General features: G+C 43.4%; 1 protein-coding gene across 1 annotated transcript in view; it reads left to right on the top strand.

Moving 5' to 3' along the window:
• Positions 1-27,707, top strand: part of LOC119162199 (FGFR1 oncogene partner 2 homolog) — a 62,606-nt gene that overhangs the window by 22,650 nt on the left and 12,249 nt on the right. The window contains exons 5-6 of the mRNA XM_075879227.1: positions 10,045-10,162; positions 22,709-22,803. The gene's annotated coding sequence lies outside the window, so the exon portion shown is untranslated. The remainder of the gene's footprint in view (positions 1-10,044; positions 10,163-22,708; positions 22,804-27,707) is intronic.

Raw genomic sequence — 27,707 nt, 5'->3', positions numbered from 1 at the left:
TAATTCTTTCAAGTACCTACAATCCCAGTGGTTTCCAGTTTAATACTCCTTCATGTACACAATCGGTTAATAGGAATGAAATACAGGCAAATATATACTTATGATTCTTTCAAATATATACAATCACCATGATTTCACTATATACGCCTTCATGTACACAATCGTTCCCAAGAAGTGATCCACACGAAAATATATATGGATAGTGTTTTCAAATGTATACAATCACAGTGGATTAAGCTTTGTATTCCTGGATGTATAACAATTGGTTATGAGAAATGATGTACATGCAAACATATACAAGTTCGCACATATAACTTTAGCGAATAGTTAAGAAACCAATACAATGATCAGAAACACAATAAGCTAAAAACGAACACAAAACTGAGTCAAAACACACAAAAAACAAAAGAGATAATGCATAATTATGGCTAATGACACAGCTGGGTCACTTTATGCCAATGTCCCAGCCATTTTGGCAACCATCTCAAATGTATTCGAAAAACTCGTGCTGCATTGAAAATAGTGAACTTCTGGAATATTTAGGAGAGGAAAAATATTTGGTCACGTGGCTGCCTTCTGAACTTCCTGGAATGCCGTCTAGGTGTTGTATGTGAAAAATTTTATTTTAAAAGCACCGCTCCTTCTTTTCATACAAAATTCGGTCTACGTGTTACGTAACAAGAGCTTAATTTGGGAGAGTTGGTTCATCGTGGTTGTGTGCTAGTCACAGCATGACAACTTTAGGAAGAGACAGAAAGGACAGGAAAGAGCACCGACCGTCAACTGAATTTAATGAATGTGCTACGAGCGCTTTTATACGGAGTACAAGAACTGTGTTCATGCGCGACGACACGTGTGAGCACTACAAAATAATCTTTAACTGTGAAAAGAATACTCCCTCTCGGAAAGGATAAGTGAACGTGTAGTGATGCACTGATCATTGGTTTACCTGATAAAAAATACTTCTACAAACGTTAAATTGGCATTAAGTAAACCTATTCTCGTGACGAATAAGGCAATATTGACTATTCCTGTTGCTGTTTAGTACACACACTTTTGAAAGCTTTCAAGGCGTGGAAAACAACACGCTAATATCATATCTGCTGGCTATTTTTTTAATTGTGAGACACATGATGTGGTATAACATGCAAAGGTTTTGGTCATTGTTTTTTGTTGGTCCTGTCTAACTTTACTTTCTGCAGGAGGGTTTTGCAAACGGGTGTGATGATTCTGTTGGGATACCCAGCATCTTTTAGTCTTTTAATCTGGTTTTTAAACCTGACCTCACCCTTGTGCTAACATGACTTCTGAAGGGTGGCCTGAGTACATGTGGTATCAATTCCTCTTTCTACTAATTTTGAATGCCCACTATCAAAAGGCAGAACATTCTTAGCACTCCTGGGCTGATAGCACCAGCCAATACCCCAACAGCATCATCACACTTGTTTGCGAAACCCTCCTGCAGAAAGTAAAGTTAAAGCAAACAGGACCAAAAGAAAAAGAGAATGACCAATCACCTTTGCATGTCACACGGTACTACGTACATAAGGTGTCTCACAATTTTAGGAAAAGAGCCAGCAGATATGACATTGTTGTTTTCCACCCCTTTCAAGCTTTCAAAAGTGCATGTACTTACAGCAACAGGAACAGTCAATCTTGCACCATTCGTCACTAGAATAGGTTTACTGAATGCCAATCTACTTTGTATAACACACCGCTAACATGTGGAAAAGTAAACATAGGACAAACTGCGCAATGCTTCAATGATCAAGCAAGACAGCATGCTTTAAATGTTAAGAAGGGCTATAGTAGTCTCATGGCCGGACACCGTAAAGAATGTAAGTGTAGTCCTAGGTTTCATAAAACACGGTTTTTGAAAAAAAAAGCAAGCAGAAAAATGAGAGATTTTAGAACTCTATCAGGAAGGTCAAGGATCAATGCATCAGTACACCTTCACTTATCTTTTCCGAAAAAGAGTATTCTTTTCTCGGTTAAAATTATTTTGTCATGGTCACACATGTGTTGTTGCAGATGAGCCCTGGTCTTGTGTTCAGTATAAAAACGCTCGTAGAACCTTCAATAAAATTCAGTTGACAGCGCTCTTTCCTGTCCTTTTTGCAATAAGATTTTTATTACAGAAAGAATTTCATTTTCTTACAATTTAGGTATAATGATAACTTTTTATTATATCACAACATGGAGCAAATTGCATCTCAATACGGACAAAAATCACAATTTTGTGAAATTTGTGATATTTTCTCGTATACTTCAGCAGCTTGAGAGGTCTAAAGATATTTTTTCCTCAAAATATACCTTCTGTGGAGTAAGTATTCACTGCTCAGATATTCATACAAAGTGCAATATTGCAATAAAAAATGCATACATAACACATTTTGGCTTTATTCTTGGAAGCGAATGTGGCAAAAAAATTGCACTATTATTATTGACCTTCAAATACCTTACAGAAGCACATTTACTTAACAGGTAGACCGAATTTGCTTTAGAAAAAATAAGCGGTAGTTTTAAAACAAAATTTTCCACAAACAGCACACAGACGGCATTATGCCAGGAAGTTATAAGCCAGCCACATGAACAAACTTTTTTTCTCGCTGAAATATTCTAGCAGTTCACTGTTTTCAACGCAGTAAGCCAGCACTTTTTTTTTTCAAATACAATTCAGATGGTCGCCAAAGTGGCTGGGACGTTTGGCATGGAATGGTCCAGCTATATCTAAGCAAAATAACTTACACAAATAACAATGTTTGTTCATCTACCATGACCACACTCGAAAAAAAGTTGTTCAGGCATTGTGACACTAAAATTTTCAGCGTCGTACTGCCTGAACAACTTCTTTGATAAACTCCAAACTCACGCCGAGAAAAAGCCGCTCAATCACGGTGGTTGTTAAAGGCCTTGCGGCCGTAGACAATGTTGAAAATAAAAAAAATCAACTCATCAGTGCTGTCACTCCTTCTTCGTCATTACTGACACGGAAGATTTTTCGGTTATCCATGTGGAGGTTCAGGAAGTAGGCTTGCTCTAGCTAGGCTGGGGTCGGGGGGTAGACTACGCAGGACGTCAGCGGCACCCTCTCATCCTGTAATAAAAGCAAATATGACTTCTCATAAAATGATGTTCGTGCTGTTCTGGCAGCACCATATATAAAGAATGTGTAGTGTGTATCCTTCGAAATGGCGTGTAATTGACATTACACTGAACTCAAAGCATACAACCCATACATTCCAATAATTTCGTATGATAAAGATAAGGGTTTTCCAGCATACAGCAAATTCCCGAAATGAGGTGAAGTGTAAGACTACAGCTCAAAAATGGCACTTACGAAAGCTTGAACTCACCTAAGAATCAAATTCCTTCTAGGGTAGTGAGCCAGTGTGAAAAACAATTCCTAAAGTACAACGTTCAGAACATGTAACATTAATCAAAATGCACAAGAAACTTACCTCTTCATGTACAAACAGTGAAGACATCTCTGCTTTCTCTTTTACATGAGAACAAATGATCTTCGGCGTGGCACTAGCGAAGAGGTCTGCAAAAAAAAAAAAGTAAAAGATTTACTGACTTTAATCACGCCTCTAACAATCTGAGGAATTGTTACAAGTCACCGATCAGTGCGATTCTGACTGCCTCTATAAGGGCATCAAAAATGAACAATTTTCTCGTTCTTTCTACCCTCACAAGACGCTCCGTCAATGGAATCTAATCCAAATTTGACGCTGTGCTTCCTATTTGCCTGCTTTCTAGACGTAGGGCTGCGAACATGTGTTTTGTGCACCTAATCTAGCACAGAAATTCGTCATCTATAATTCAATCATCTATAATTCAATCATCTTAATTCATTGTAATTTGATAAAAAATGTGATAGCTCGTCCAGTTTTTAATGAGTTGCGGGCCTGCAATAGGTGCTGCCATGCACGTATGAAAGTACTTCTTTGAAAAAAAAATTCAAAGCTTGCTTTCAGAAAAAGCGTCTGGCATAATTCGACAACCAAGCCCATCCTCTGATGGCAATCAGAGGCACGCTATTAGCGATTATTGACTACGGGATTTACAAACGCAGCCCGTGCCTAAATACTCAGTTAAACACAATCACGCAAGTAAGAGCGTTCGAACGACACCAACGCGCGCGAACGCCGACTACGTTGCAGCAGCCATGGCTTATGCTAGAGCAACCACACATAGCTCCAACAGTCACGTATACTCTCTCGATTCTGTTATAACGCCGAACATTATCGCAGATGAAACCGAAGCACGAAAACAGCAAACAGAAACGAGGGAAAACAACGCACGGCGATGGCCACAACAACGCGCCTTTGGAAGTCTGCTAGATCTTTCCCTGTTGCTGGTGGCACTTGTCCTAAATAGCTTAAAAGACCGAGGCGCACGTGCTGGGAGCATTGCGGCATATCAGCACCTCCAACTATACCGTCTTTAAGCAAAAAAAAAAGCCATTTCGTACAGTGCGCCTCTGTACATAATTTTTGCTTTTTCTTTCTTTTTTTACGCTTACACCTACAGAAGCACGTTGCACATTTGAGTATTAATAGAAATGTTATTACGATGTAGCCCAAAGCACATCTTAAAACAATATCAATCACTTTGTGCAGTGTAGAGACAATGTGCGATCAGCAACTAATCCCGCCCTTGTTAAGTGATCACATCACTCACTGTATGAGTGATGCAGGCACTTACACAACATCGCGCATAGCACTGTGAATTCGTTAAGTCACACGTTTAATCGGGCATCTGCAACAGGCCCGCGAACGCATGCTGTTGTAAATGGCTGGCAGCCTACTTCGGCAGAGCTGCTGCAGACGCCCAGCTAGCGCTGTATGATTACTACCTACGAAAACAGTACACTCACCGTTAACAGGCCCACGTTGTCCGTGTCCGCCACTCCATGAATATTCCTTAATCCGAGCGTCACTTCGAACACGGTGTCATGCGTGACCACCATTGAATATGCGCCTGTTCGCTAGAACACACACAGCGACCAAGACCCCAGACCAACGCAACGCATTTGAAAGACGATGAGACAGAGAGCGACGTTGAGAGAGAGAAGGAGCGGCGGCGCCGCAGCTGTCGACGCAGGTGTTCGGTGACGCAACTATTCGCTTATCTACGCCGCCGTTGTGGGAGCTACGCTGGCCGGGGTGAGCGGGGGGGGCGGAGCGGGAAACCCGCCAGGACGGCGCCGAAAGGCAAACGCTATGGCGCATACGGCGGACGGCCGTTCGACGCCGAATGACTCCTTGTAAATGGCAACTCTCGTTCCAGTCAGTCTCACAGCGACGTAGGTATTTACCAGCCTCAGGTTCCTTGAGTATTTTGACGGAATGCGATTGCAGTGGGCGAAAAATAGTGAAGCAAAACTTGTGGAAAACAAAGTGCACCATGGAATGGCCAGAAACAATAATTATTTCGTCCTCGGTGGCATTAGCGGGAGAGCATCGCTACAGCTTTTTCCAGAGGAATTTCTTTTTGCATTGTCTGTGTCCGGCGCTTCCGCGTATGGTGCCGCAAACACTGAATGCTTAGTCGAAGCTGGAACAAATTAATCCACAGTCGCGGATGTTTAGAAGGCTTGTCACGCACCACGAAACGTGCCGAGGTTGTTATAACAAACTTTTTGCTGACCACATGATCAGCACATAATTCCATATGGTTACCCAATGAGCTAGCTAAGCACCTGTAGCAAAGGCACGGCACGTTCTTGTTAAACGTTGTTAATATAGACGATGGTTGTGCATAAATGCAGGGACAGCTTTCCGTGGGAATTGGTCATAACCCACGTTTTCGGGCATAGAAGCACCTCAGCGGACCTAATCAGCTACCACAGCAAGTTCAAGTTCGTAAGCAACGATCAAGTACGAAAATGTGCAGCTGATTTCCATGTACTGAATAGTCCGTGTACAGTGCGTTGACCACCGCCATTCCTTAAGCCACCTCCCATATAGACTCCCAGTCTCAACAGGTGTGGGACCTTAAACAATAAGAAGCAGTGCCTCCCCCCCGCACACACACACACACACACACACACACGAAATTCTAGGGCGCACGGGCTGATACACACGCATACTTATTCACAGGTGCACACACATACACGTATACACACAAGCGGCCACACACACACGCGACCGTAAACGCACGCATGCATGGGCGTACACATGTGCACAGGCACGCTTAACACAAGCACGGACTCGCACATACACGCTCACGCACACATGCACGGGTGTACACACAATCGCGCTTACACGCACACGCACCCATACTCGGGCGAACATTATTTGTGTGTATATAATCCATAGCAAACATGCAGCTTATAACCAACGCTAAGGAAAGCTTTCGTAACATGGATTGCAGTTAATTGCCATTATAGATGAAACGCGATTTGCTTCTGCTGACATTCTGCTGTATTCGGAGAGCACCTTCACACATTCTAAGTCAATTAGGCCGTCATATAACGCAAGGTCCACATATTCGTGCAGTAGCTGCGCTGCTCGGCCGCAAATCCGAAGGTCGCGGGTTCGATGCCGGCCGTGGCAGTTGAATTAAGGCGGAGGCGAAAAGGTAGAAGCCTTTGCACTGTGCGATATGAGCGCTCATTAAAGAACACCAAATGGTGAAAATCTCTGCAGCTTTCCACTACAACGGCCCTCATAATCATATCGAGGTTTTTGAGACGTAAAATCCCAAATATTATAATTATGTGTTCTTCTTATGCTGCATATTCCATCTGATGAATCGGCACCTACACCCTTTAAGGCACAAAAGCACCCTTAGAGCCCATTTTAGGGTGCTATCGAGGCAAGCACCCAAACAAAGGGGTGCTTTTTTTCAATCGACCATTTATGGGTGTTAAAGGGTGTTGCAAAGGGTGCTTTCTCGTAAAAGCAACCTTTTTACACCCTTTTGGGTGCAAAAATTTTTACTGTGTACAGCCAGTGCCGACACCACAGCAACGCGAGCTGGCAGACCCTGTAATACTGACAGTCTACCCAAAGCCTTCAGAGTGAGCTAGGCGGAAGCCACTTCCGGGGAGCGTGTGGGGTCTGGCATTGTCTTATCTAACAGTCAAAGGGAACACGACATAATCATGCGAATCCAAAAACCATTCGAGCAATTGGAAAAGGATAACAGTAAATAGAAAAACGTAATATATGAACTTAGGGAAGAAAATGCTAGTCTAAAAACCGAGGTATCTAAAAAAGGCGCAATGATTTTATTTGGAGAAAATACAGGGGACGTGCTTTCTGTGAACGAAACGCTGCCTACCCCCTCGAAACGTAGGGCAGTAGAAGTGGACCTGGCGCAAGCTGAGAGTCAAACACAGAAAACAGAAGAAACAACAGGAAATGACACGATAGACGAGAAGCTTATGTCGAAGAAGACATGAGGACAATTCGGAAAAAAATATAGGAAGACAAAACACGCATAAGGCAGAAATGGAAGCAATGCTTATTTAGCTTACAAACGCGATGCAGCAGCTAACGACTGCAATGCAGCAAATAAAGCAACAACTCGCCACCCTGCACATAAGGGTCGAAACCAATCAGCCGAAAGCTACCAGCTATCCGCTGCACGCCCCTGAAACCAAGAAGTGTGGCAGCTTGGGCTAGTTGGTATGGCATGACAATAGTTATAGTGCGAGAACAAAACGATGACACAGAGACTGTGTCGTCGTTTTGTTCTCGCACTATAACTATCGTCACCCTTGAAACCAGCTGGGAAACCATACCGCAGATCAGAGAACGCAGAGACATGGGAGAACACCGGAAAACTATTATATTCGCTGTCACTCAGGAATACAAGAATTGTGTAATTTGGCAATGCAATTGTAGAGGATACGCTTGTAAGCAGGGACACCTACAACAGTTCCTCATTAACAAGAAGCAACCGGACGTGATACTTCTACAGAAAACGAACGGTAAAACCACAAGGAGGCAGTTTCAGACCACAGGGCGCGTAGAAGGAGGCTCTGCCCAGCTCCTTCTTAGAACAACTGTAGGCCGTCCAGCAAGCCGAGGAAGCCGCCCCAGCCCAAGAGCTCGTGGCCGATGCCTACGCTGGGGCTCAGGCCCATTCAAAATCAACTTCGCTAGACTTTCTTTGTTTGTTTGTTTTCATGAAATTGTGGCTCACACCCACTCAGCGGGCTTGGGCAAGAAAACGTAGTGTGCTGTTTTTGTGAGCATTACAACTATGTGTAATATTTAAAAAGCGACAAAAAGGGGGGAAAGTAGAAAAATCTATTTCAGAAATTTTGAGATTTCAGCTGTTGAGTTGACCACACAGGTTAGTTTACTTCACCTAAATATTCAGAATCAATGTTAAAACACTTTTTGATGATGCAGAATAATAAATATTTCACTAGGAATTATAATGTAATACGTTTGGATGCCTGAATATAATCGCAGACGGCACTGAAAGCATTCCTGTGGCAATGCCCGAAAACTGAGGCATCAATGTTTAGTACAGGTACCACTGTCAACCTAACAGAAAGGGAATAACTAAAGGTCTTTTTTTAAGTATAGAGTATCGGCGACAAGATAAAAGATAATGATTAATTGATTCTATTTCTGCGCAAAATGCGCAGAGGGGTGATATCACCTGACCAGCTCTGTGTAAATATAGGACAGATGCTTGGGCTAGTTGGTGATTGAAAGTCAATATATTTCCACAGTGCAAGACGACGAGTAGTTAAGACGTAACTACAGAAGAAGAGACAAGGACAGAAAGAGCGCTTTTTCTGTCCATGTATCTTCTTCTGTAGTTACGTCGTAACTACACGTAGTCTTGCGTTGTGCAATGATAGGTTTAGAGGGGGCACATGGCATCAAAATCTAGTAATCTAAACTTCGAGCTTTCTGGATTGACTACTGGGGTCGCCATGGAAACTTGTGGTGATCATATTCTCTCCATCTAGTTATTGTTGCTATTGTATCAGTGCAGATTGCTGATTTTCGATATTTAATTGTGGCAATGTAATAGACTTCTCGTAGTACGAATAATATTGGACCATCAAGCACGGCTCGTGCTAAGGAATGGTCTAATCCATTTGGTCTTAATCTGCAGTGTCCTGGAACCCACAGTAACCTCAGGTGTCTCGACAGCGGCAGTACTAATGTTCGGAATGTCCTTAGAGTTCGAGAGTTCCCAGAAGCTGTCAGGGCATCACAGCCTGAAGGGAATCCGTCATTATGACTGCGCTGTCTTGATTAGACAGAAGTATTGGAAGTGCTAAAAAACCGCCACGAGCTCAGATTCAAAAACTGCAGTAAATTCAGACAGTCACACTGAGAAGGACCAGTCAAGTAAATCCCAAGCAATGCCTACTTCTGTCTTTTGATTATTCACTGAAGCATCTGTTGGTATTATATAACTTGTTTCTGCATGCACCTTGTAATCTCTTAATATGTTATTTCAATATTTGACAGACTGGAACGTGACGTTTTGGGGAAAAATAGTATCATATTCAATTATAAGATTACAATTCGTGTCATTTGTCGCAATTACATTTCTAATATTCCCATTATTAATAAATTGTATTTCTTGGAGGGCTACGTGCCTTAGAAAGACTTGATGATCATTATGACAATCCTTGATTTGTGCGGGCATGCAGTGACTATGAGAGCTGGGTCACTAACTGTGTTGGTTCTTGAACAAGATCAACCTCAGTACCTAAGTTCTCAATTACCTTTATTCTGACAGCGCACTTTCGATAAGGTCGTCTGAATGTGTAATTTGTGCTATGCTCGTAATGCATCCTCCTGCCACCCGCGCGCGAGGCTACTTTTCTTTTTTGGGTGCACACCATAAATATTCCACAATAATAATAATAATAATAATAATAATAATAATAATAATAATAATAATAATAATAATATAATAATAATAATAATAATAATAATAATAATAATAATAATAATAATAATAATAATAATAATAATAATAATAATAATAATAATAATAATAATAATAATAATAATAATAATAATAATAATAATCTATTGGCCACGCGAGCAGGTGAAGCTCGAGGCACCTGCGCCTTCGTGGTCTCGTTCAAACATTTGGACGCGATACTGACCGGACAGCGCTGCCGACATCCGAGCTGAGAGGTGCAGCCTTGCCTTGGGTGGTAGAGGTAAGCTGGTCTGCATACAATCTGATACCGAACGGCTGGGTTGGCTTGTTCTTTTTCGGATTGGTTCCTTGTTGCAGCATTTATATATATCGGCGGAAGAGTCACCTTAATCTCGCGCCGAGTTTTAGCATGAGTGCTGACCACTACCATTTCTCGCGCGGCATCTCCGTACGGCACAGTAGGTGCATGACGCGCACTACCCCCCAAAAAAAAGAAGATGGTTCAGCTGTGACTAACATTGATATTGCTACGTAGCTATCGCATAAAAGGTGAACCATTCTATGATCAGAAGACGAAGAAGACTGGTTTACTTGGTCTGTGTGCTGCGCTCCGTATTTATCGGTGTAAATACAGTGCCAAATAGTCACGTCCCGTCTCATTTTACGTAGCAATATATTGAACGCTAGCTCTGTTAGCTTTTGTCGCTAGAACATTCGCGTTCAAGCAACATTGTCGCTGGTGTAGAGTTTCGTTTGCCGGCGCGTTTCATGAGCCCTCAGTGTCAGCCTAGAGAGCGCGTTCCTTCGGGGCAGGAGCTTCAGTTTCACTTTCACATTGTCTCAACAGGTCAGTTTCTAGTTTCTGCTTTATCTGCAGTATGAACATCGGTGCCAGAAAACTGCGACTGAAGCCAGAACTATCCATTTAATGAGAAGAAATACGCGGGGTGCTTCCATGCTCTTGGCTCTTTCACGTTCGCTCAGCGCATACAGACGCATTAGGGCCTTTGCATTTGTGTGTCTGCCTGGTCAGACATTGCTTTTTTCTATTCAGAGCTTCTTAAAGAAACATTACGGGACTGCAGCCCCAGTTTAACGAGTCGCGTAAAACGCAAAAATATTGTCGAAACAACCGCTCAGCAAGTTAAATTCAAATGTGGCTCATTGTTTCAATAAACAGGCTTTTTAAAAGACAACGCCCCAATACGGCGCCGCAGGCCATATACTGCATTTTAATTTTGTCCATTGTAACTTTAAACCAGTTGAATATATCCACAGGAGACGATATCGTTCTATAAAATAAGCGGTCTTGACCCTTTCTGACGTTCTGTGCAGCAGCATTACTGAAACCAATGGCAAGCATTTCTATGGTATGCATTGTCTGCTATCAAAGAGCTTCCGCTGGGTCTTTGAATTGACGTGCAATACAGTGACGGCGAGGCACAGGCAAGCTTCCTATTTCCTTGTGGTTGCGTAGATGGAAAATGTATTCTGCCTTAAAATAGAAACTACCCGTTTCAAACTTTCTGCATGTCTTGCCAGCAAATCATACTATACAACAACGTCTAAAACACAAATCGCACCCTCACTTTGCTTTCTCGCCCCCTCGCTTTACCATGCTTTACTCTTCTCCTATGCATTTCCCTCCTCCTTACCCTCACTTCAGGTTCCCGTCCCCTCACTATGCTTTATTCTTCCCGTTACCTTTCCGTCCTCCTCACTTCGATTCCCTGCCCCCTCGTTTTCCAATGCCTCAGTCTTCCCGTCACATTCCCCTCACCCTCACTTTTCTTTCTCACCCATTCGCCATACTATACTTTTCCAGTTACCTTTCCCTCCTCAACTTCACTTCACTTTACCGCCCCTTACTCTACTATGCTTTACTCTTCCCGTTACCTTTTCCTCCTCCTCCCTCAACTTCGTTTTCCCACCACCTTGCTTTACTATGCTTTACACTTCCTGACACCTTTCTCTCCTCCTCACACTCACTTAACTTTCCAACCTCTCGCTTTTCTGTGCTATATTCTTCTGATGACGTTTCTTTTCTCCTCACCCTCACTTCACTTTCCCACCCCCTCGCTTCAATATGCTTTACTCTTCCCATTACCTTCCCCTCCTTCTCACTCTCACTACACCTTCTCACCCCCTCGCTCGCTTTACTCTTCCCGTCACATTTCCCTCCTCACACTCACATCGCTTTCTCACCTCTTCCTTTACTACACTTTAACTGAATGTACGAACAGCGCAACCTACCGTAGTTACGGCGTAACTGCGGAAGTGAAAAAGCAATAGTTTTTCGCTTCCGTAGTTACGCTGTAACTACTTCTAGGTTGCACAGTTCGTTTGTTGAGTTGGGTCCTACCAACTTGCCCTCACTCTTCCCATCCCACTTTTCCTTCTCACCCTCACTTCACTTTTCCACCCCCTCGCTTTACTGTGCTCTACTCTTCCCATCACCTTTTTCTCCTTCTCATCCGTGCTTCACTTTCTCATCGCTCGCTTCACTCTTCATGTCACCATTCACTCCTCACCCTCACTTCACTTTCCCACCCCCTCGCTTCGCTATGCTCTACTCTTCCCATGACATCTGTTGTTCTCTGAATGACCCACGCCGCTGTCGCCATGGCTGGCATATCATGCGCATAATTAACCCGAAAGTGTCGAGCTATCCAGTCCTTGCAAGCCCTTGCGAGAAACATCACTGAGAGGGAGCTTGCTGAACTGCTTGCGTCTTCATTCGTGCCCCCTTCTTCTTCGAGTACAGCGAGTGTCACCAGCGTCCCGGCAACTGACGCGCTCGCCCTTCCTACTGTGGAAACTGCCACCTCAGCTGGCATTCGCTTTCTCTGCGAGGAGGATTTCTCTCTCACCGAACTGGAACGGGTTCTCCTCTGAAGGTGCAAGTGCAGCGCCCCTGGTTCGAGCAGAATTCCACATCAAATGCTGAGAAACCTGGACGCCTCCCAGCACCCTTTCTTGCTGAATGCATTTCAACAGAGCTTTCTCCAGTGCTGTCTTCTCAGATCAGTGGAGCTCCGCTACTGTGATTCCTGTCCTCAAAGAAAGCAAACCACCACACTCGGTCAAGTCATATAGACCCATCTCTCTTACCTCAGAGGCAGGATAAACAATGGAAGAGATGGCCCTTTATCACCTGCTGAAGATCGGGGATGCTCGCAATGCTTTACCATCAGAACAGTGTGGATTGCGGCCTGAAGACGCGACAGCCAACAGCATCGCCACGATCGTGAACACCCTGGAGCAAGCTCTACACAATGGAGAAATGGCCATTCTACTCCTACTTGACATACAGTCGGCTTTTCAATCGCTCCCCCACGAATCCATCATCGGTCCTGTGCACGGGCTCGGTGTCAGGGGGAAAGCTCTTGTACTATGCTGAGGTCTTTCTCACCGACCAGACGTTTTCTGTGCGCGTGGGTGGGGCGACAAGTGCGTTGCGTCCCGTCATCTGCGGTAGCCCACAGGGCCACGTCCTCAACCCTTTTTTGTTTATTTAGTGCTCGCGCCGATCACCAAGTGCCTTCCAGTAACGTTCACTCTCGCGCTGGGACCTCACGACGTCCCTCATGCCTCCAGCTAGATGTTTCGCCCATAGTAATTGGCGCAACGACGTCCGCTACCTCGGCCTCACGATAGACAATTGCCTCTGATAGTTTCTAACGGTGCGGCGCGTACGCCAGACTGTGCGTCGCGTGCAATCGGCCGTGTGCCGTCCACTTGCTCGTGGCAATGGCTGTTTCGCTGCCTTCGCCTGCCCTACATACGTGGCGATTTCTCTATCTAACGTGCACTACGCCATGCTGAAATGCAGACTCCAAGCACCACAATGGCGACTTATAGACCAAGACCATCGCCGCGCTATTTGTATGTGTCAGAAAATGATTCGTAGTTTTTGTGTGGCCGAGACACTCGCGGAAGCTCGCTCGTGGCGGACCTGCGCGCACTGTGCGACTTGGAGCTTCTTCACCGGGCACCCTATGCTGGCCCCCTGCTCGCGTGGTTACGTGCTGTGTCGAATTCCTCTGTCAGTCACCTCCTGCACGTTTACGACGGCGTTGCGGCTGACGATCCCGCTCGCCCATCGCGCTGGCCACTCCCTCACCAGCGAGCACCCCTTCGAGTGAACCTGCACCTGCCGGGAGTCCGATCTAAGCGCCACACCCCGCTCAGTGCCATGATGCAAAAGGTGGTGGCGTGAATGTACGGGGACCTGGCCGGGAGGACGCAAGTGTTTACTGAAGGGTCCATCCGGCGGGATGGCTCTGCTGCGGCTGCCTGTATAGTCCCTCAGCTTCGTGTGGAGCAGCAATGCCGCTTGTGGTTTTGTTCATACTCAACAAAAGCTGAGCTAGTCGGGCTTCTGTTGGCTGCCGACCTCCTACGCGAGTCGCCAGCCATCACGATCGCAGCAAAATTCTCTATTCAAACCTGTCCTGAGCCAGCTCGCCAGGGAGGACCGTGGCTCGCTCCTGGCTGAGCGAGCTGCAGGCAGCCTACTTGCCTTTCAAGAGCACGGCTGCGCCGTTGTGCTTCAGTGGCTCCCTTACACGACGGCATCACAGGGAACAAGGATGCCAATGATCTTGCCAAAGATACACTCCGCCGAGACCCCGCTAATGGACTACTCAAGCTTCTTTGACTCGGCACGCAGCAACCTCGCTGGCTGTTAGCGCGCGAGCATCCTGACGCTCGGGTTGCCGCAGGGATGCTCCCCTGCTTCCATGCCACCGACTAGTTTTACCCACCTCAATCGAGGGCTCCTTCTGGGCCGGAGGACCGGCTCCGTGTGGCCAGCAGAACGAAAGCATCGTCTGCGCGGCGCGATCTCACCGAACTGCGCTTATTGCGACGCGGTAGAAGCATTGTCCCATCTCTTGTATGAGTGTCCTGCTTTTGGTGACGCACCAGTAGCTCGTCGAGAAATACCGTCTCGTCGGACTGCCATGTGCGATCCTGCAGGACATCCTACATCCCACCGGCTGCGATGACCATCGCCGCTCTGCCCTTCGAGCCTTACTCGACTTTCTTGAGGACACAAACTTGAGCGAGCGACTTTCATAGGCCGCTCGCCATGCTGAATCGTGTGCTCCTCCGATCATGCGAGTTTTCTTTCTTTTTTTTTCTCCTTGATGTAACCCTGCTCTCTTTTTTTTACTTTACTTTCTTTTCTCCACTCTCACTGTCCCTTCAGTCCCTATCCCCCGTGAGTGTATCGGTTGAGGTGTCCTCACACGAAATACAGTTATCGTGCACTCCTCAACCCGTTTTCTTACCTTTCTGCCTTTTCTAAAAGATCATCCCCCCATCGCCTTTCCCTCCTCACCCTCACTTACCTTTTTCTCCCCCTCGCTTTATCCTTTCCGTCACCTTTCTCTCCTCACCCTCACTTCACTTTCTCGTCCTTTCGCTTTACTATGCTTTACTTTTTCCGTTACGTTTACCTCCACTTTCCAACCCCTCACTGTGGCATGCTCTACTCTTTCCCTTACATTTCTCTCTTCCTCACCCACACTTTGCTTTCTCACTCCTCGCTTCACTCTTGTAGCCTTCTTTCTGCCTCAACCTCACTTTCGCTCATACTCCCCCTCACATCACTTTCTCATCTTCTTGTACTATCATCGACTCTTCCCGTTATGCTTCTCTCCTCCTCACCCGCACTTTGCACTTTCACCCCTCGCTTCATTATTCTCGTCTCTTTTCCCTCATCACCCTCAATTTTCACATCTCATTTTCCGCATCACCACGTCGCTTTACTACCCTCTACTCTTCCCATTCCCTTTCCTTCCTTCTCACCGTCACTTCGCTTTTTCACCCCCTTGCTTTGATCTTCCCGTTACTTTTCCCTTCCCCTCACCTTTTTTTCGTTTTCACAGCTCCTAACTTTACTGTGCATTTATTTTCCTCCACCTCTCCTACCTTTGCATGGCATAGTTACACTTGCATGGCATAGTTACACTCACGTGCTTCGTCAGATCGAGAAACAGCGCTCCAAACTTAAAGCGGATCGTTGTTTTAAAAAAGTGAGTTATAAGGCTGACTTTATTGTCCCATAGAAATATTCATCTCGTGTCCATTTTCGTTTGCTTTATGAATGAGCGCCCGGCATATCCTGGTCACGAACGGCACGCAGCGCGACATTCCATTCTTGATGGGAAAATGGTTAGTGCCGTGCTTACAAGAACGCGCAAGCAAGCCATATGGCGATTGTCACTGCACAACAAAACGACGCCCTTTCATGGGTGATGTTTCTTAGTGTGGAGGCCTGTTGTCGTCCGCGTCCGTCAAGCTCCGCAAAACCAAAATCGATTTTTAACACCTGCACAAGGACGAATCGTCTCGATGTGTATATCTATGAAGTACATGACAGAGCAATAAATGATCACGTGCGCCACCTGTCCATCCTTCAATCCGTGCATGTGTCCGAGTGTCCATCTGTCCATTCGTCTGTGCATGCACGCGTGCTTCTGTTCGTTCATTCACCTGTTTGTCCATTCCCCGCGCGTCCATTTGTCTCTCCATGCATGCATTGGTTCATCTGCCCGTTCTTTATAGAAGTCGGCAATTTCAATGCAGACATTATGTACCTTACAACCTGTATTCGCTTACTCGTCATCATTCACTTCGCTGAGATGCGTGAATTTTTACTCATTTTTTTTAAAGAATGCATTACCAAAATGTCCCAAGATTTCCACTTGTTGTTTTTTATGGGCTATTGGAAGTTGTCTTACAGCGAATGGTCCAAGACCGCATCAGAATTCTGAGCGAGGCTACGCCCTGGCTGACCTCGGGTCATGGATCTTCCTGCCAAGGCAGATTTTGAAATTGTAGTAAAGAAACAAAAATTTGCGCTTTCTGGCTTGCTGCGTCTTATACTGATCTTTTCCTCTGTTGTATATTAGCTATGTGTGTAAAATCTCCGAGATATTGAATACAAGTTAAATATTTTAGAGCTGTGCGAATTGCAAAATTTTGAGTTCAAAGCAAAATGAAATATTTCAGTGCATTTGCGAATCAAATCAAATATTTTTCTCATATTTCAAACCAAAATTGCTAAAAAAGTTGGAGACAATTTCTAAGCGCATTCTTATGAGACAGCTGCATGAAAGCATTTTTTTTCACTAGGTTGATGAAGTGCTACCAGGGCGGTGTTTCATAGTTGCCTTATCAAGAACGGGGCCATGCAGAAGCCAAATTGTATTTATATACATGAACTAGTGCAACCATAGTGTTGCCAACAACACTTTACATGTGAAAGCTAGAGATCCTATTTGCACTGTCTCTTTCAACTCTATGGAAACCCAACTGATGTGGCAAACGAAGGTGTGCTTCCCTTCAATTGTACTTTCATTTCTGCCTCGTAGACGTTAATAAATAAAAACACCTGAAGTTTTTATTTCCGGAAGATCGGATGCTTTGGCATGCGATCTTTCGCGCTTCCTGCCCAAGTTTCAGGACCAAAAAAGCATCGTTCGCCTCCCGCCCCCCCCCCCCCCCCATTTACCACATCTAGCATCTCCATGTTGGAACCAGCATTTCCGTGTGTCAGTGCAATTTTGGTCGTAGCAGAGCGCTAAAGGAAGCTTTGCTGCAACATAAAAGTGTATTAAGAAAAAGCATAATAAGAATCTACAGATGCCACATTTAATGAAACATGAAGTATTTTTCTTTTGGAAGTCCTGATTAGTAAAACTTCCAATGTGAATCGAATCAAAGAAAACACTGTCCCAAAAATATTCTAAATTTCAGGTGTCCGCACACCCCATTCCTTTGGTGGGAAGGGCTTCTGATTCACCAAGCTTCATTGAACAGCTCTCCTACATAGTATATGTCAAACTTTCGAATGGGCTTTATAGAGCATCTAAACAGCGATAGGTGCTTAGTAAAAGCAAACATTAAGGGAAATAATTACCCGTTGTTTAAGTAAAGAGGGTCTTCTGCCCTTTCAACTGTGTTGTTACATCAGTCAAATCACCAGTTGACAGGCAACGTTAAAGTAGCAATGCTACCCTTTCGAACTTAATAAACATCATTTACGTGGCTATATTTCTTATCCTCTTCCTTTATCGCTTCACTAACATACACACAGAGATCTATTACTTCGCCAAAAATTTTCATAGCGTACAACGGCAGCGTCATCGAACAGACGAGATTGCAGAAACGATTGACAACTTGTATTTAAAAAGCAAATAGCCTTACTAACTTACTCTTTTAACTACCCCATCTTCAATATAATTTCTTTTTTCCTGTGTCAACACCAAGCAGTTCATATAAAAAAATTCTTAAGGGCACGTGCTTGCTACGGAGAATTCCAGCTATTTTACACAGCAGTTTGCAACGTTTTTCAAACTTAACAATCACCACTTGCTATTATTTAATCAACTCAGAACGTATTCCGCAAACGGACGTTCCCCCAAATTTCTAACACCCCCTCTCTCCTTCTAATACAGGGCTGGTCAACATGCTTTCGTCTTCTTTGAAGGAAGGGCGATGCGTTCCACATACCAGCTTCTAAAGATCGACTATTAGCACCCAGGGCTTACATGCACGGTCATTTTGAACCACTGTGCAGAAGAAAATATCAGAGTTGTTCGCGAGAGAACATGTGAAAGCAGGCGTTGGGGTAAACCGATCCAAGTTGCCGCTTCGTAATTAGTTCTGCAAATGCGCCATTTATTTCGTGAGAATTTTTTGTTTTTCGTCGCTTTCTTGAGCTTACCTCATCTTTACATTTACTATTCTACGTCATTAGGCTCACCATATAGGTGCAAATATTAGTACGTGCATTTGGCTCCCGCGTAGTGACTCCTGTTCACTGCTATGTCTATTCGCCGGAGTTTTCGTCACTAATACAAACACCAATGAAATACAATACAACCTCAAATCAGCACCATTTTTCAAGCTAACAGTATTAAAATTCAGTAAGACAAAAAGAAGTTACGGCAGAATAAGCGTTTGAGAAGTAGAGTAAACCAGAGCACTAGGCTAGTCTAAACTCGTATGGACAGAAGTTTGAATCAGTGCTGTTTTTTTTTTTATTGTGGAGTTCCAAACGATTAAGAGATGACCAGACGAACTACGGGTAATCTGAAGTTGAGGACTGATAAGCAGTCATATAATATTCTGCAGCGCTAAAAAAGTGCGACGGAACCCCTACTAAGAAATGGCAAAACTTAGGCCAGCTGTGCAATCCACATTGCTTCAGAGGCTGACCTTGAAGAGATAACGAAGAGAGAGGTGCGCGAGAACCTCAAGATTTTATATGCCTTTTGACTGCACAATGTATAAAAAATTTAGTCTACCATCTGAAATTTATCCGCTTCATTTGGACTGACGTTTACTCCCTTATAAGCAAGATATTCTGGCTGTGTTTCTTGCAGAGTTTACTTTTTGATTGGACTTAGTTATGTTCTCTGAAACATGGTACCAAGAACACAGTGAAATGCTTCTCGTAGACGGGTATAGGCAGTTTTTTGGTAATCAAACGGGAAAACGTCGGGGGTGGTGTCACATTGCATGATAAGTTCGGCATACAGTGTGAAGTGCATGAGGAAGTCACCTCCACTACACCACGCTATCAAGTACTCAGTGCTAAATTGGTCAGAAATCAGTTTGACGTGATTTACCGACTGCCTACTGTAACAAGTTTAAATTCTTAGAATTCAGTGAAAAGCTTTAGAGTATGCTTTTTTTTTCTCAAACACAAAGTGCTTCTGTCGGTAGCGACTTCGGCATTAGCATGCTCGATGATGGCATTTCCCCCGCGCAATCACTAGCCTAATAAATTCACTCCGTTTCTGCACCATTATCACAACGCCTACTCTTGTGAGAGCAACTTGTCAATCCGCTCTTGATAATTTTGTCGTTAATGCTGGTACGTAGATTCACTCGGGCGGTACTATCAGCTATATTGCCAGTGACCACTGCCCAATATACATAGCATGTTGATTTTATCTTCATGAAGAACGCTTGCCTCATACCACGTTTCATTAAATATGTCTGTCAAGACAAAAATATGGAACACTTTCGCGCACTTGTGCTGCACACATACTGGTCCTCTTTATATGATAAAAAAGGGGTTAGGGAGTCATAAGGTGGGTTCCTGTCAATTTTCCCTCGTCTTTATAGTTTATCGTTTCCGCTCAAATAAGGCCAGGTAAAGAAACGTACTAGAACGCTTTGGTGGCCGCCTCAACACGTTAAGATACATTTAGGCTATTACCTACATTTTTACGCACGCGTAAAGAAAGGGATCTCACTGCACTTAAGAAGTTGCGGAATGCAATAAACAAGAAAGTGCGAAAGGATAAGGGGCACTACTATGAAACTTTTTTCGCGTCGGAATAAAGGACAAATCCAGAAGAAGAAAACACATGGAAACTATCAATTACGTCGTATACACCCAAAAAACGGGTGTCTTTTGACGAAGTAATCCTAAGTAATGAAAAAAAAAAGGACAGATGTCGCTTGGCTGAATGCTTCAATGATCATTTCGGCAAAATTATGACGTCATCAGATAGCGCAGTCAGCGGTATTGATGTTATTATAAGTTTTTTTTATGTGGGGTTTAACGTCCCAAAGCCACTATATTGATTATGAGAGACGCCGTAGTAGAGGGCTCCGGAAATTTCGACCACCTGGGGTTCTTTAACCTGCACCCAAATCTGAGTACACAGGCCTACAGCATTTGCGCCTCCATCAGAAATGCAGCCGCCGCAGCCGGGATGCGAACCCGCGACCTGCGGGGGTTATTATATGTACGCATAGCATTTTTCTCCCGGTCCCTCTAACGACACCAAGATTTGCCGTCCTTTTTTTGAGCCCTAAACAGCAATGCTGTCGATGCAAACCGCGTTCCAGTCAATCCAATAAATTTTGTAATTCACCATATTGCAATCCACCTTGCATTTGTTTTCGCTCTTGTTTTAGAAACTGGCTATTTTTCAAGTGCTATGAAGAAAGGCAGGGTGTCAGTGGTATTTAAAGGTGGTAATCATATTGACTTGGGGGGCTACAGGCTAATTTATATTCTCTCTGTTTTTTCTGAACATTTAGAAAAGTTGAGCTCTACACGAATCAACAGCTTTTAAAAAGTGACATTCCATCTGACTGTCAGCATGGCTTCCGCCCCGTGCGGTTGACAGCGACAGCGTTTTGTGAAAAGGAACTAATATTTAATAACGTACACTCCGATAAACTAACGTTAGGTATGTTTAGAGACTATAGCAAGACATTCAGTCGCTTAAACTATGAAATTTTAGTTAGAAAGCTAGACGACTATGTTATATGTGGTGTTGCAAACGTGTTATTTCGGTCGTACTTTTCTGGGTGGAGTCAGTGTATTGCTATTGAAAAGTCCTATCCCTCATGTCGTTAAACTAAAGCTGGAGTATCCAGAGTAGCGTATTGACACCGGCACTATTTATTGTCTATGTAAATGATATCGCTAAAATTGTCAGTTATGCATTCATTCTGCTGTATGGTGACAGTACAAGCTTTTTGTCTCTGCCCATGAACCTATTGATGTGTTGCCAAAATCTTTTTTTTTAATCTCTCAGCATAGTCTCGTTATAATGTGCTCACAACAACTCAAAATCAAAAGCCATATTATTCAGAGCTAGAGGGAGGCAGCCTTGTTATAGCGAACAATTCTTTTCGGCTGGCTCTCCCATAGAAATTATGAGAAAATACAAAGAATTCGGCGTCACGTTTTCAAAATATATGAATTAAACCCATCACGTTGAACGAGTCAAAATTGCTGTCATCTGCCGCTGGCATGTTGTCTCGCTGTCAGCTCATTTTTTCGGAGAGGGTCAAATTACTGATAACGCCTTCTTTAATGGCGCCTTAACTATTGTGCACTGGTTTGGGTCACCACCATAAAAGGTAACGTTCGGGCACTCCTTCAACTACAAAAACGCGTACTTTGACAAACAGCTAATGTGCCTAGTTTTCATTCCACTGCGCCACATTTTCAAAAACATAATATATTGTGTGTGACAAGTCTTTACGAATACTGACTTCTATTATCGTTTTGTTCTGGCTTCAACAATGTCAAATCCTTCCAAAAACATACATCACGACTTGAATAAATAAATATCTTGCGCACTCATTGCAAAGACATTTGTCCCGTACCATACGGGCGCACAAATTATCTGATACAATCATTGAGGCATAGGCTACCTTCATTACTGAATAGATTAGAAAGCAAGAGGCTTATTTCGAATACTTCTTCACGCAAACAAATTCTAGAATACTTTTGCAAGTACGAATACAGGCATAAACAAAACCAATTCTTACATTTTGGCATTTTATTATTATATTTTGCCCTCATTGTTTCAATAAACAGTGTTATATCATATCATTGTACATCACAGCCATGTTTATACTAGTGATTTTTAGTGTTATATCTACCACTGACTTTAATGTATACCAATGCATTTTGAAATTTTTTTCACTAAATACATTAATTTTTTATATTTATAAATGGCATGTGTGTGTAACTGTCATTCAATACATTCTATTTTTTCGAATACATTGAAATTGTGAATTCTTTTTTCTATGAATATAGATTCAGAATGAGCATGCTAGTTTTGATGTTACTGCTGCAACTTCAAGGCACATTCAAGCTGTAGGATGCAGCTTTTTGCCTGACGGACCCCCAACCATTTCGTTCGAAAATAAAACTCTTTCTCATTTCTGATATTAAATAGCGCATCAGCCAACCACGCAAAAGGTGCATGGTTCGGATGCCAGTGCAGGGCAGTTCCCAACCTTATATTTTATTAAGATCACTGCTGCTTTACAGGGCCACCTTCCGGCTAACGTCATCGACGAACAATCGTACAGGATTGCCGGCTTGATCCTACAGCTCCAGTAGGCAAGGTAGCAGCGCGTCTGCAAGTATGTTTCTACAAGTATTTTCTGTTTCTTGTACACGTTACTTATTTACCTGGAGACGAATCATGAAAAAGTAATACTGTTTTTCTGTTGCTGCTACCTCGCCCACAATGTCTATAGCGTATTACTATCATTTGTCTGCCTTTATTGAATATATTGATTGATATGTGACGTTTAATGTCCCAAAACCACCATGTGATTACGAGAGACGCCGTAGTGGAGGGCTCCAGAAATTTGGACTACCTGGGGTTTAACGTGCACCAAAATATGAGCACACTGGCCTACAACATTTCCGCCTCCATCGGAAATACAGCCGCCGCAGCCAGGATTCGATCCCGCGACCTGCGGGTCAGCAGTCGAGTACCTTAGCCACTAGACCACCGCGGTGGGGCTTTACTGAATTTATTATGCCTCTGGAGTGACGTTGAGACAAATGTTAGTCCAAATGGATGTAGTGTTTCTAATGCGCGTGGCAAAGAACCATCGTCAGAAAACTTGAGTGATTGCAGCCTACTTCTCGAGGTCCTCGCGGGTCAAAAAGTTGATGGAGCGAATGGATAGATTAGACAGTTCACAGAAAGACATAACAAATACATTGGCTCAATTTAAAGATCGACTAGAATCATTGGAATGTGGTTCAGAAAAACTAACAGTATGTCAAACCAAGGTTGCTGCTGTTGAGTTGCACGTGAGCACAATGAAAAGTGCCATCACTTCCAGCACAGAAAAAGTAGATGACCTTGAAAATAAAAGTCGGAGGAACAACGTTATCATTCATGGTTTTTCCGAGCCTACAAATGAAAAATTGTCAGCGCTTACTTCACGCATAACCGATGACTTCTTGAAGGACAAGTTAGACTTAACAGTGACCAGAATCGAAAGATGTCATCGACTTTTCTCGAAACGGTCCAATAAAACAAGACCTATTTATTTATTTATTTATGTATTTATTTATTTATTTATTTATTTTATTTATTTATTTATTTCAGAATACCCTCCGGGCCAAAGGCATTATGAAGGGGGGTGAAACACAATGTTTGACTCATACATTGTTAGCTATGGTAATAAAAATAAATAAATAACAATACACAAGAACAAGATATAAGCATTGTGTCCAAACAGAACAAGTAAGCAAGTGTGGGCGTTTGTACAATGCTAGTTAGCGTAGAACGAAACACGTGATGATCGGTCAAGATGGCCACAGATCCGGGAAGGCGGTTTCAGTCTACTGATGTTCTAGTAATAAATGAATCGCTGCATGTTTTGGTTAGACATTACATAACACCAACTTTATTAGGGGCGACGATCCTTATAGCGGCACCCGTTCATCCCTTGTAGTCGTAGTAGTAGTCGTAGTGTGTGACCAGTTCTACATTTTCACCTCCAAGGCGGTGCCAGTGAGAGATTTCTTCTGTGCGTTGTTGAACAATAAAAAATTCGCAGCGTGCGCGTTAACTTAAAGCCGAATTCTCCTGTCTCTCATTCCCCATTAGCAGTCATTGGCATGTACATTAAGCACTATCTGACAAGAAAGGGTTGCTACGTTATACTCGCTGGGCATAACCTCCTTGGTTTTAGAAAGGTTTAGCGAGTGTTGGGCCGCAGTGCCATGAATACAGTGAACTAGTATATACCATGAACTCGAGGTGGTTAAAGGTGGGAAGTAGACAAAAAGCGCAAGCCGTAAGAAAGTGTGCGTGTGCCACCTCTCGTTTAATCCTTGGAATGTCCGCTGGATGGTGGTACATATGCGGAATATATGATGAAAAGATGCGAGATGGTGGTACTTGGAATGTTAAATAGATGGACGAACGCACACACAGACAGATGCACGGATGGCTGCACCGACAGATGGACGCATGGACGGACGCAGGGGCGGACGCACAGATGGACGTGCGGACGCACGACCAGACGCATGCACGGACGGGCAATTGGACGCCCGGACGGTCACACAGACGGACGCATGGATGGACGGAATCTAGAACGAATGAACGGACGGATGCTTCGCCCCACTCTCCATCATTCACTCTGTGGATATGCTGCCAATTTTTGAGGATGATCAATTGTAGATGATACGCTAAAAGGCTGCAAAATAAGTGCTTTGCGACGAGTTGGAATATGATGATAAAGCATACGACGAGAGACAAGAGACGGCAGTCCGAGCGAATTTTTCATGGCAGAAATGCTAGAGTGGCGACTGTAGTTGTGAAGAATGAAGCGAACAGAATTGTTTTGGATTAGTTCAAGAGCATTAATTGAACCCGGATCCCATACTGCAGTGGCGTATTCTATCTTGCTACGAATCAGCTTCTTGTACATTACTAGTTTAAGTGAGGCAGGTGCGGAAGAGAAGTTGCGACGAATTTATCCAAGCATGCGGTTTGGATTATAATAATGGAGCGGATATGGAGTGACCATCCTAAACAAGTGGTGATGTGTACACCTAGATAACGGCAAGAGGTGACTGATTCGAGTAGGATGCTGTTAAGTGAGTAAGTAGCAGGAGAAGATGATATTCGAGAAATGCGCAATACTTTGCATTTGGAAATATTTACTTCCATTTGCCAAGTCTTGCACCAGTTAAAGATGGAGTCGATGTCATTTTGAAGGGCAGTGACGTATTTAGGCTGTAAATTTCGCGGAACACAACGCATTCATCTGCAAACAATTATGTTAGAACAAACACATAAAGGCAAATCATTTGTGTAAAGTAGACATAAAAGGGGTCCTAAGACGAAACGCTGTGGTACTCCAGAGTGAACGGCGCGAGATGAAGAATAACACCTATTGGCATTTACAAACTGCGCACGGTTAAGTAGGAAATGTTCTATCCATCTGATGACGTTATTATCAAGGTTTAGTTGTTTGAGCTTTAAGAGCAGTAATTTATGACTTACTTTGTCAGAATCCTTAGAGAGGTCGAGAAAAATAGAATCAGTTAGTGACCTACAATCTAAAGTAACATGAAGTTGGTGAATGAAAGACGCCATGCAGTTCTATTTCGCAAGATCAATTTTTGAGGAAACCGTGTTTCGCGTCTTAGTAGAAAGAATGTGTTTCCGAAAATGAGGCGACGTTAGTGTAAATATTGTGCTCTAATATTTTGCAAGAAATACTGGTTAATCATATGGGGCGGTAGTTTACGGGTGAAGTTTTACTACCTGACTTGTGTATCGGAACCACCTTTCCGACCTGCCAGTCCTGCGGGAGAGCGCCATTATCGATAGATTGCTGAAAAGTCTGTGCAAGAAACAATGAAGAAATGGCACTGGTGCTTTTTTTTTAATTTAAGAGTAACTGAGTCTGAGCCAGGGCTTGATGATGTCTTTAGTAAATCAATAAGTCTAGAGATACTAGAGGGCGAAATGATAATAGGATCCATGGTTGAGTAGTTGTAACCGGATTGATAAAAAGGTGTCACGTCAGTATACCTTGTGAAGCTGTTGCAGAAGACGTTGTTTACTATTTCGGCGCAATCAGATTCGGCAATAGGCATGCCATTATTATCGATTAGATGCCACATGCTGTTATGGTTAGGATTAATGACGCGCCAAAATTTTCTTGGGTTGTCGGTTTACATGCATGGTAAATTATGTTGCTGGAAGTTAGCTTTCGCTTGTTTGAGGGCTGTTACGTAGGCGATGTTTGCTGATTCATAGTTATTCCACCGGGTGCTCGATGACGAATTTTTTGCAAGGCGATAGAGTCGCTTTTTTTATTAGACAATCTTTTTAGATGATTTGTGTACCATTGTGAGCCAGAACGACATGAAATATTACGCAGTGGAATATACTTCTCTGTTAGTTCTAAATTTTACTCATAAAAAGGTTTCTATTTGACATTATGCTTCAATTTTCGAAATCAATCATGAAAGAGTCAAAATAGTGGATCATCCGGCATTAATCGCATCAAAATTAGCTCTATTATAATTCCTAATGCGCTTTTTCAGTTTTTTTTTTTGCTTAGTGGGGATAGAAAGAGCAAATGAAATAGCCAAATTATCACTTAATTCAGGTAAGTAAGATAAATCAGAAAAAAAAGAGATCAGATTGAGTAGAAAGAATAAGGTCTAGTGTATTTGCACTCTCATTAGTTATGCGAGTAGGCTGACGGACAAGTTGCGGTGAGAAAAAACAGAACACAAGTCAAGAAATTCTTGACTTTGCGAGGAATATGGTGACAAGGCAGGCGGATCAAGAGTCCGTGATATGGTAGGGTAACTAAATTCACCCAGTAATGCTATCGGTGATGAAGGATACTGTGTCACAATGCAACTGAGTACATGGTGTAAGTCTGAAACAAAGATAGGGGGATTTTTGGGCGGTCGATAGCAAATGCCAACTATTATTTTCTGATGCCCGAATACAACGCATGCCCAGACAGTTTCTATTCGTGTCTCAACATTGATTTGGAATGATTTTAAAGTGTTTGATATGGCAAAAAGAACACCTGCCCCATGACGGTCAATGCGATCATGGCGATAGATAGAAAACCGACGTGAATCAATCGATAGCTCGTCGTCGCGCACAGCAGTGTTGAGCCAGGTTTCTGTTATAGCGATAATGTCAGAGCCAGCAGTATGTATTAAGGAACGTAATAAATCGTGCTTGTTAATTATGCTTCTAGCGTTCGACAACAATACGGAAGCACTCTCATGATGTGAGAATACATCACGCCCCCTCGCAGAGCCCTATGATGAAGCTGATTCATCATGTAAGGGACCGCTGTTAGCAGGCTGGTTGATAACTTTTACACACTTCATATCGGCATCATACACATAGCCTGTCTCGTCCACAAACAGCTTATTATATCGTAATCGAAAACGAGGAGACTGAGGCAAACTTTTAGCGAATTCCCGCAAATATTTTCTTGCTAGTCGAGTATAATGGGCGAGAAGTCTTTGGATA

The sequence above is a fragment of the Rhipicephalus microplus genome, chromosome X (assembly GCF_043290135.1).
Source record: "Rhipicephalus microplus isolate Deutch F79 chromosome X, USDA_Rmic, whole genome shotgun sequence".
Classification (NCBI taxonomy): domain Eukaryota; kingdom Metazoa; phylum Arthropoda; class Arachnida; order Ixodida; family Ixodidae; genus Rhipicephalus; species Rhipicephalus microplus.
Note: the sequence above shows the minus strand (reverse complement) of the source record. Positions and strands in the feature narration are given on the sequence as shown.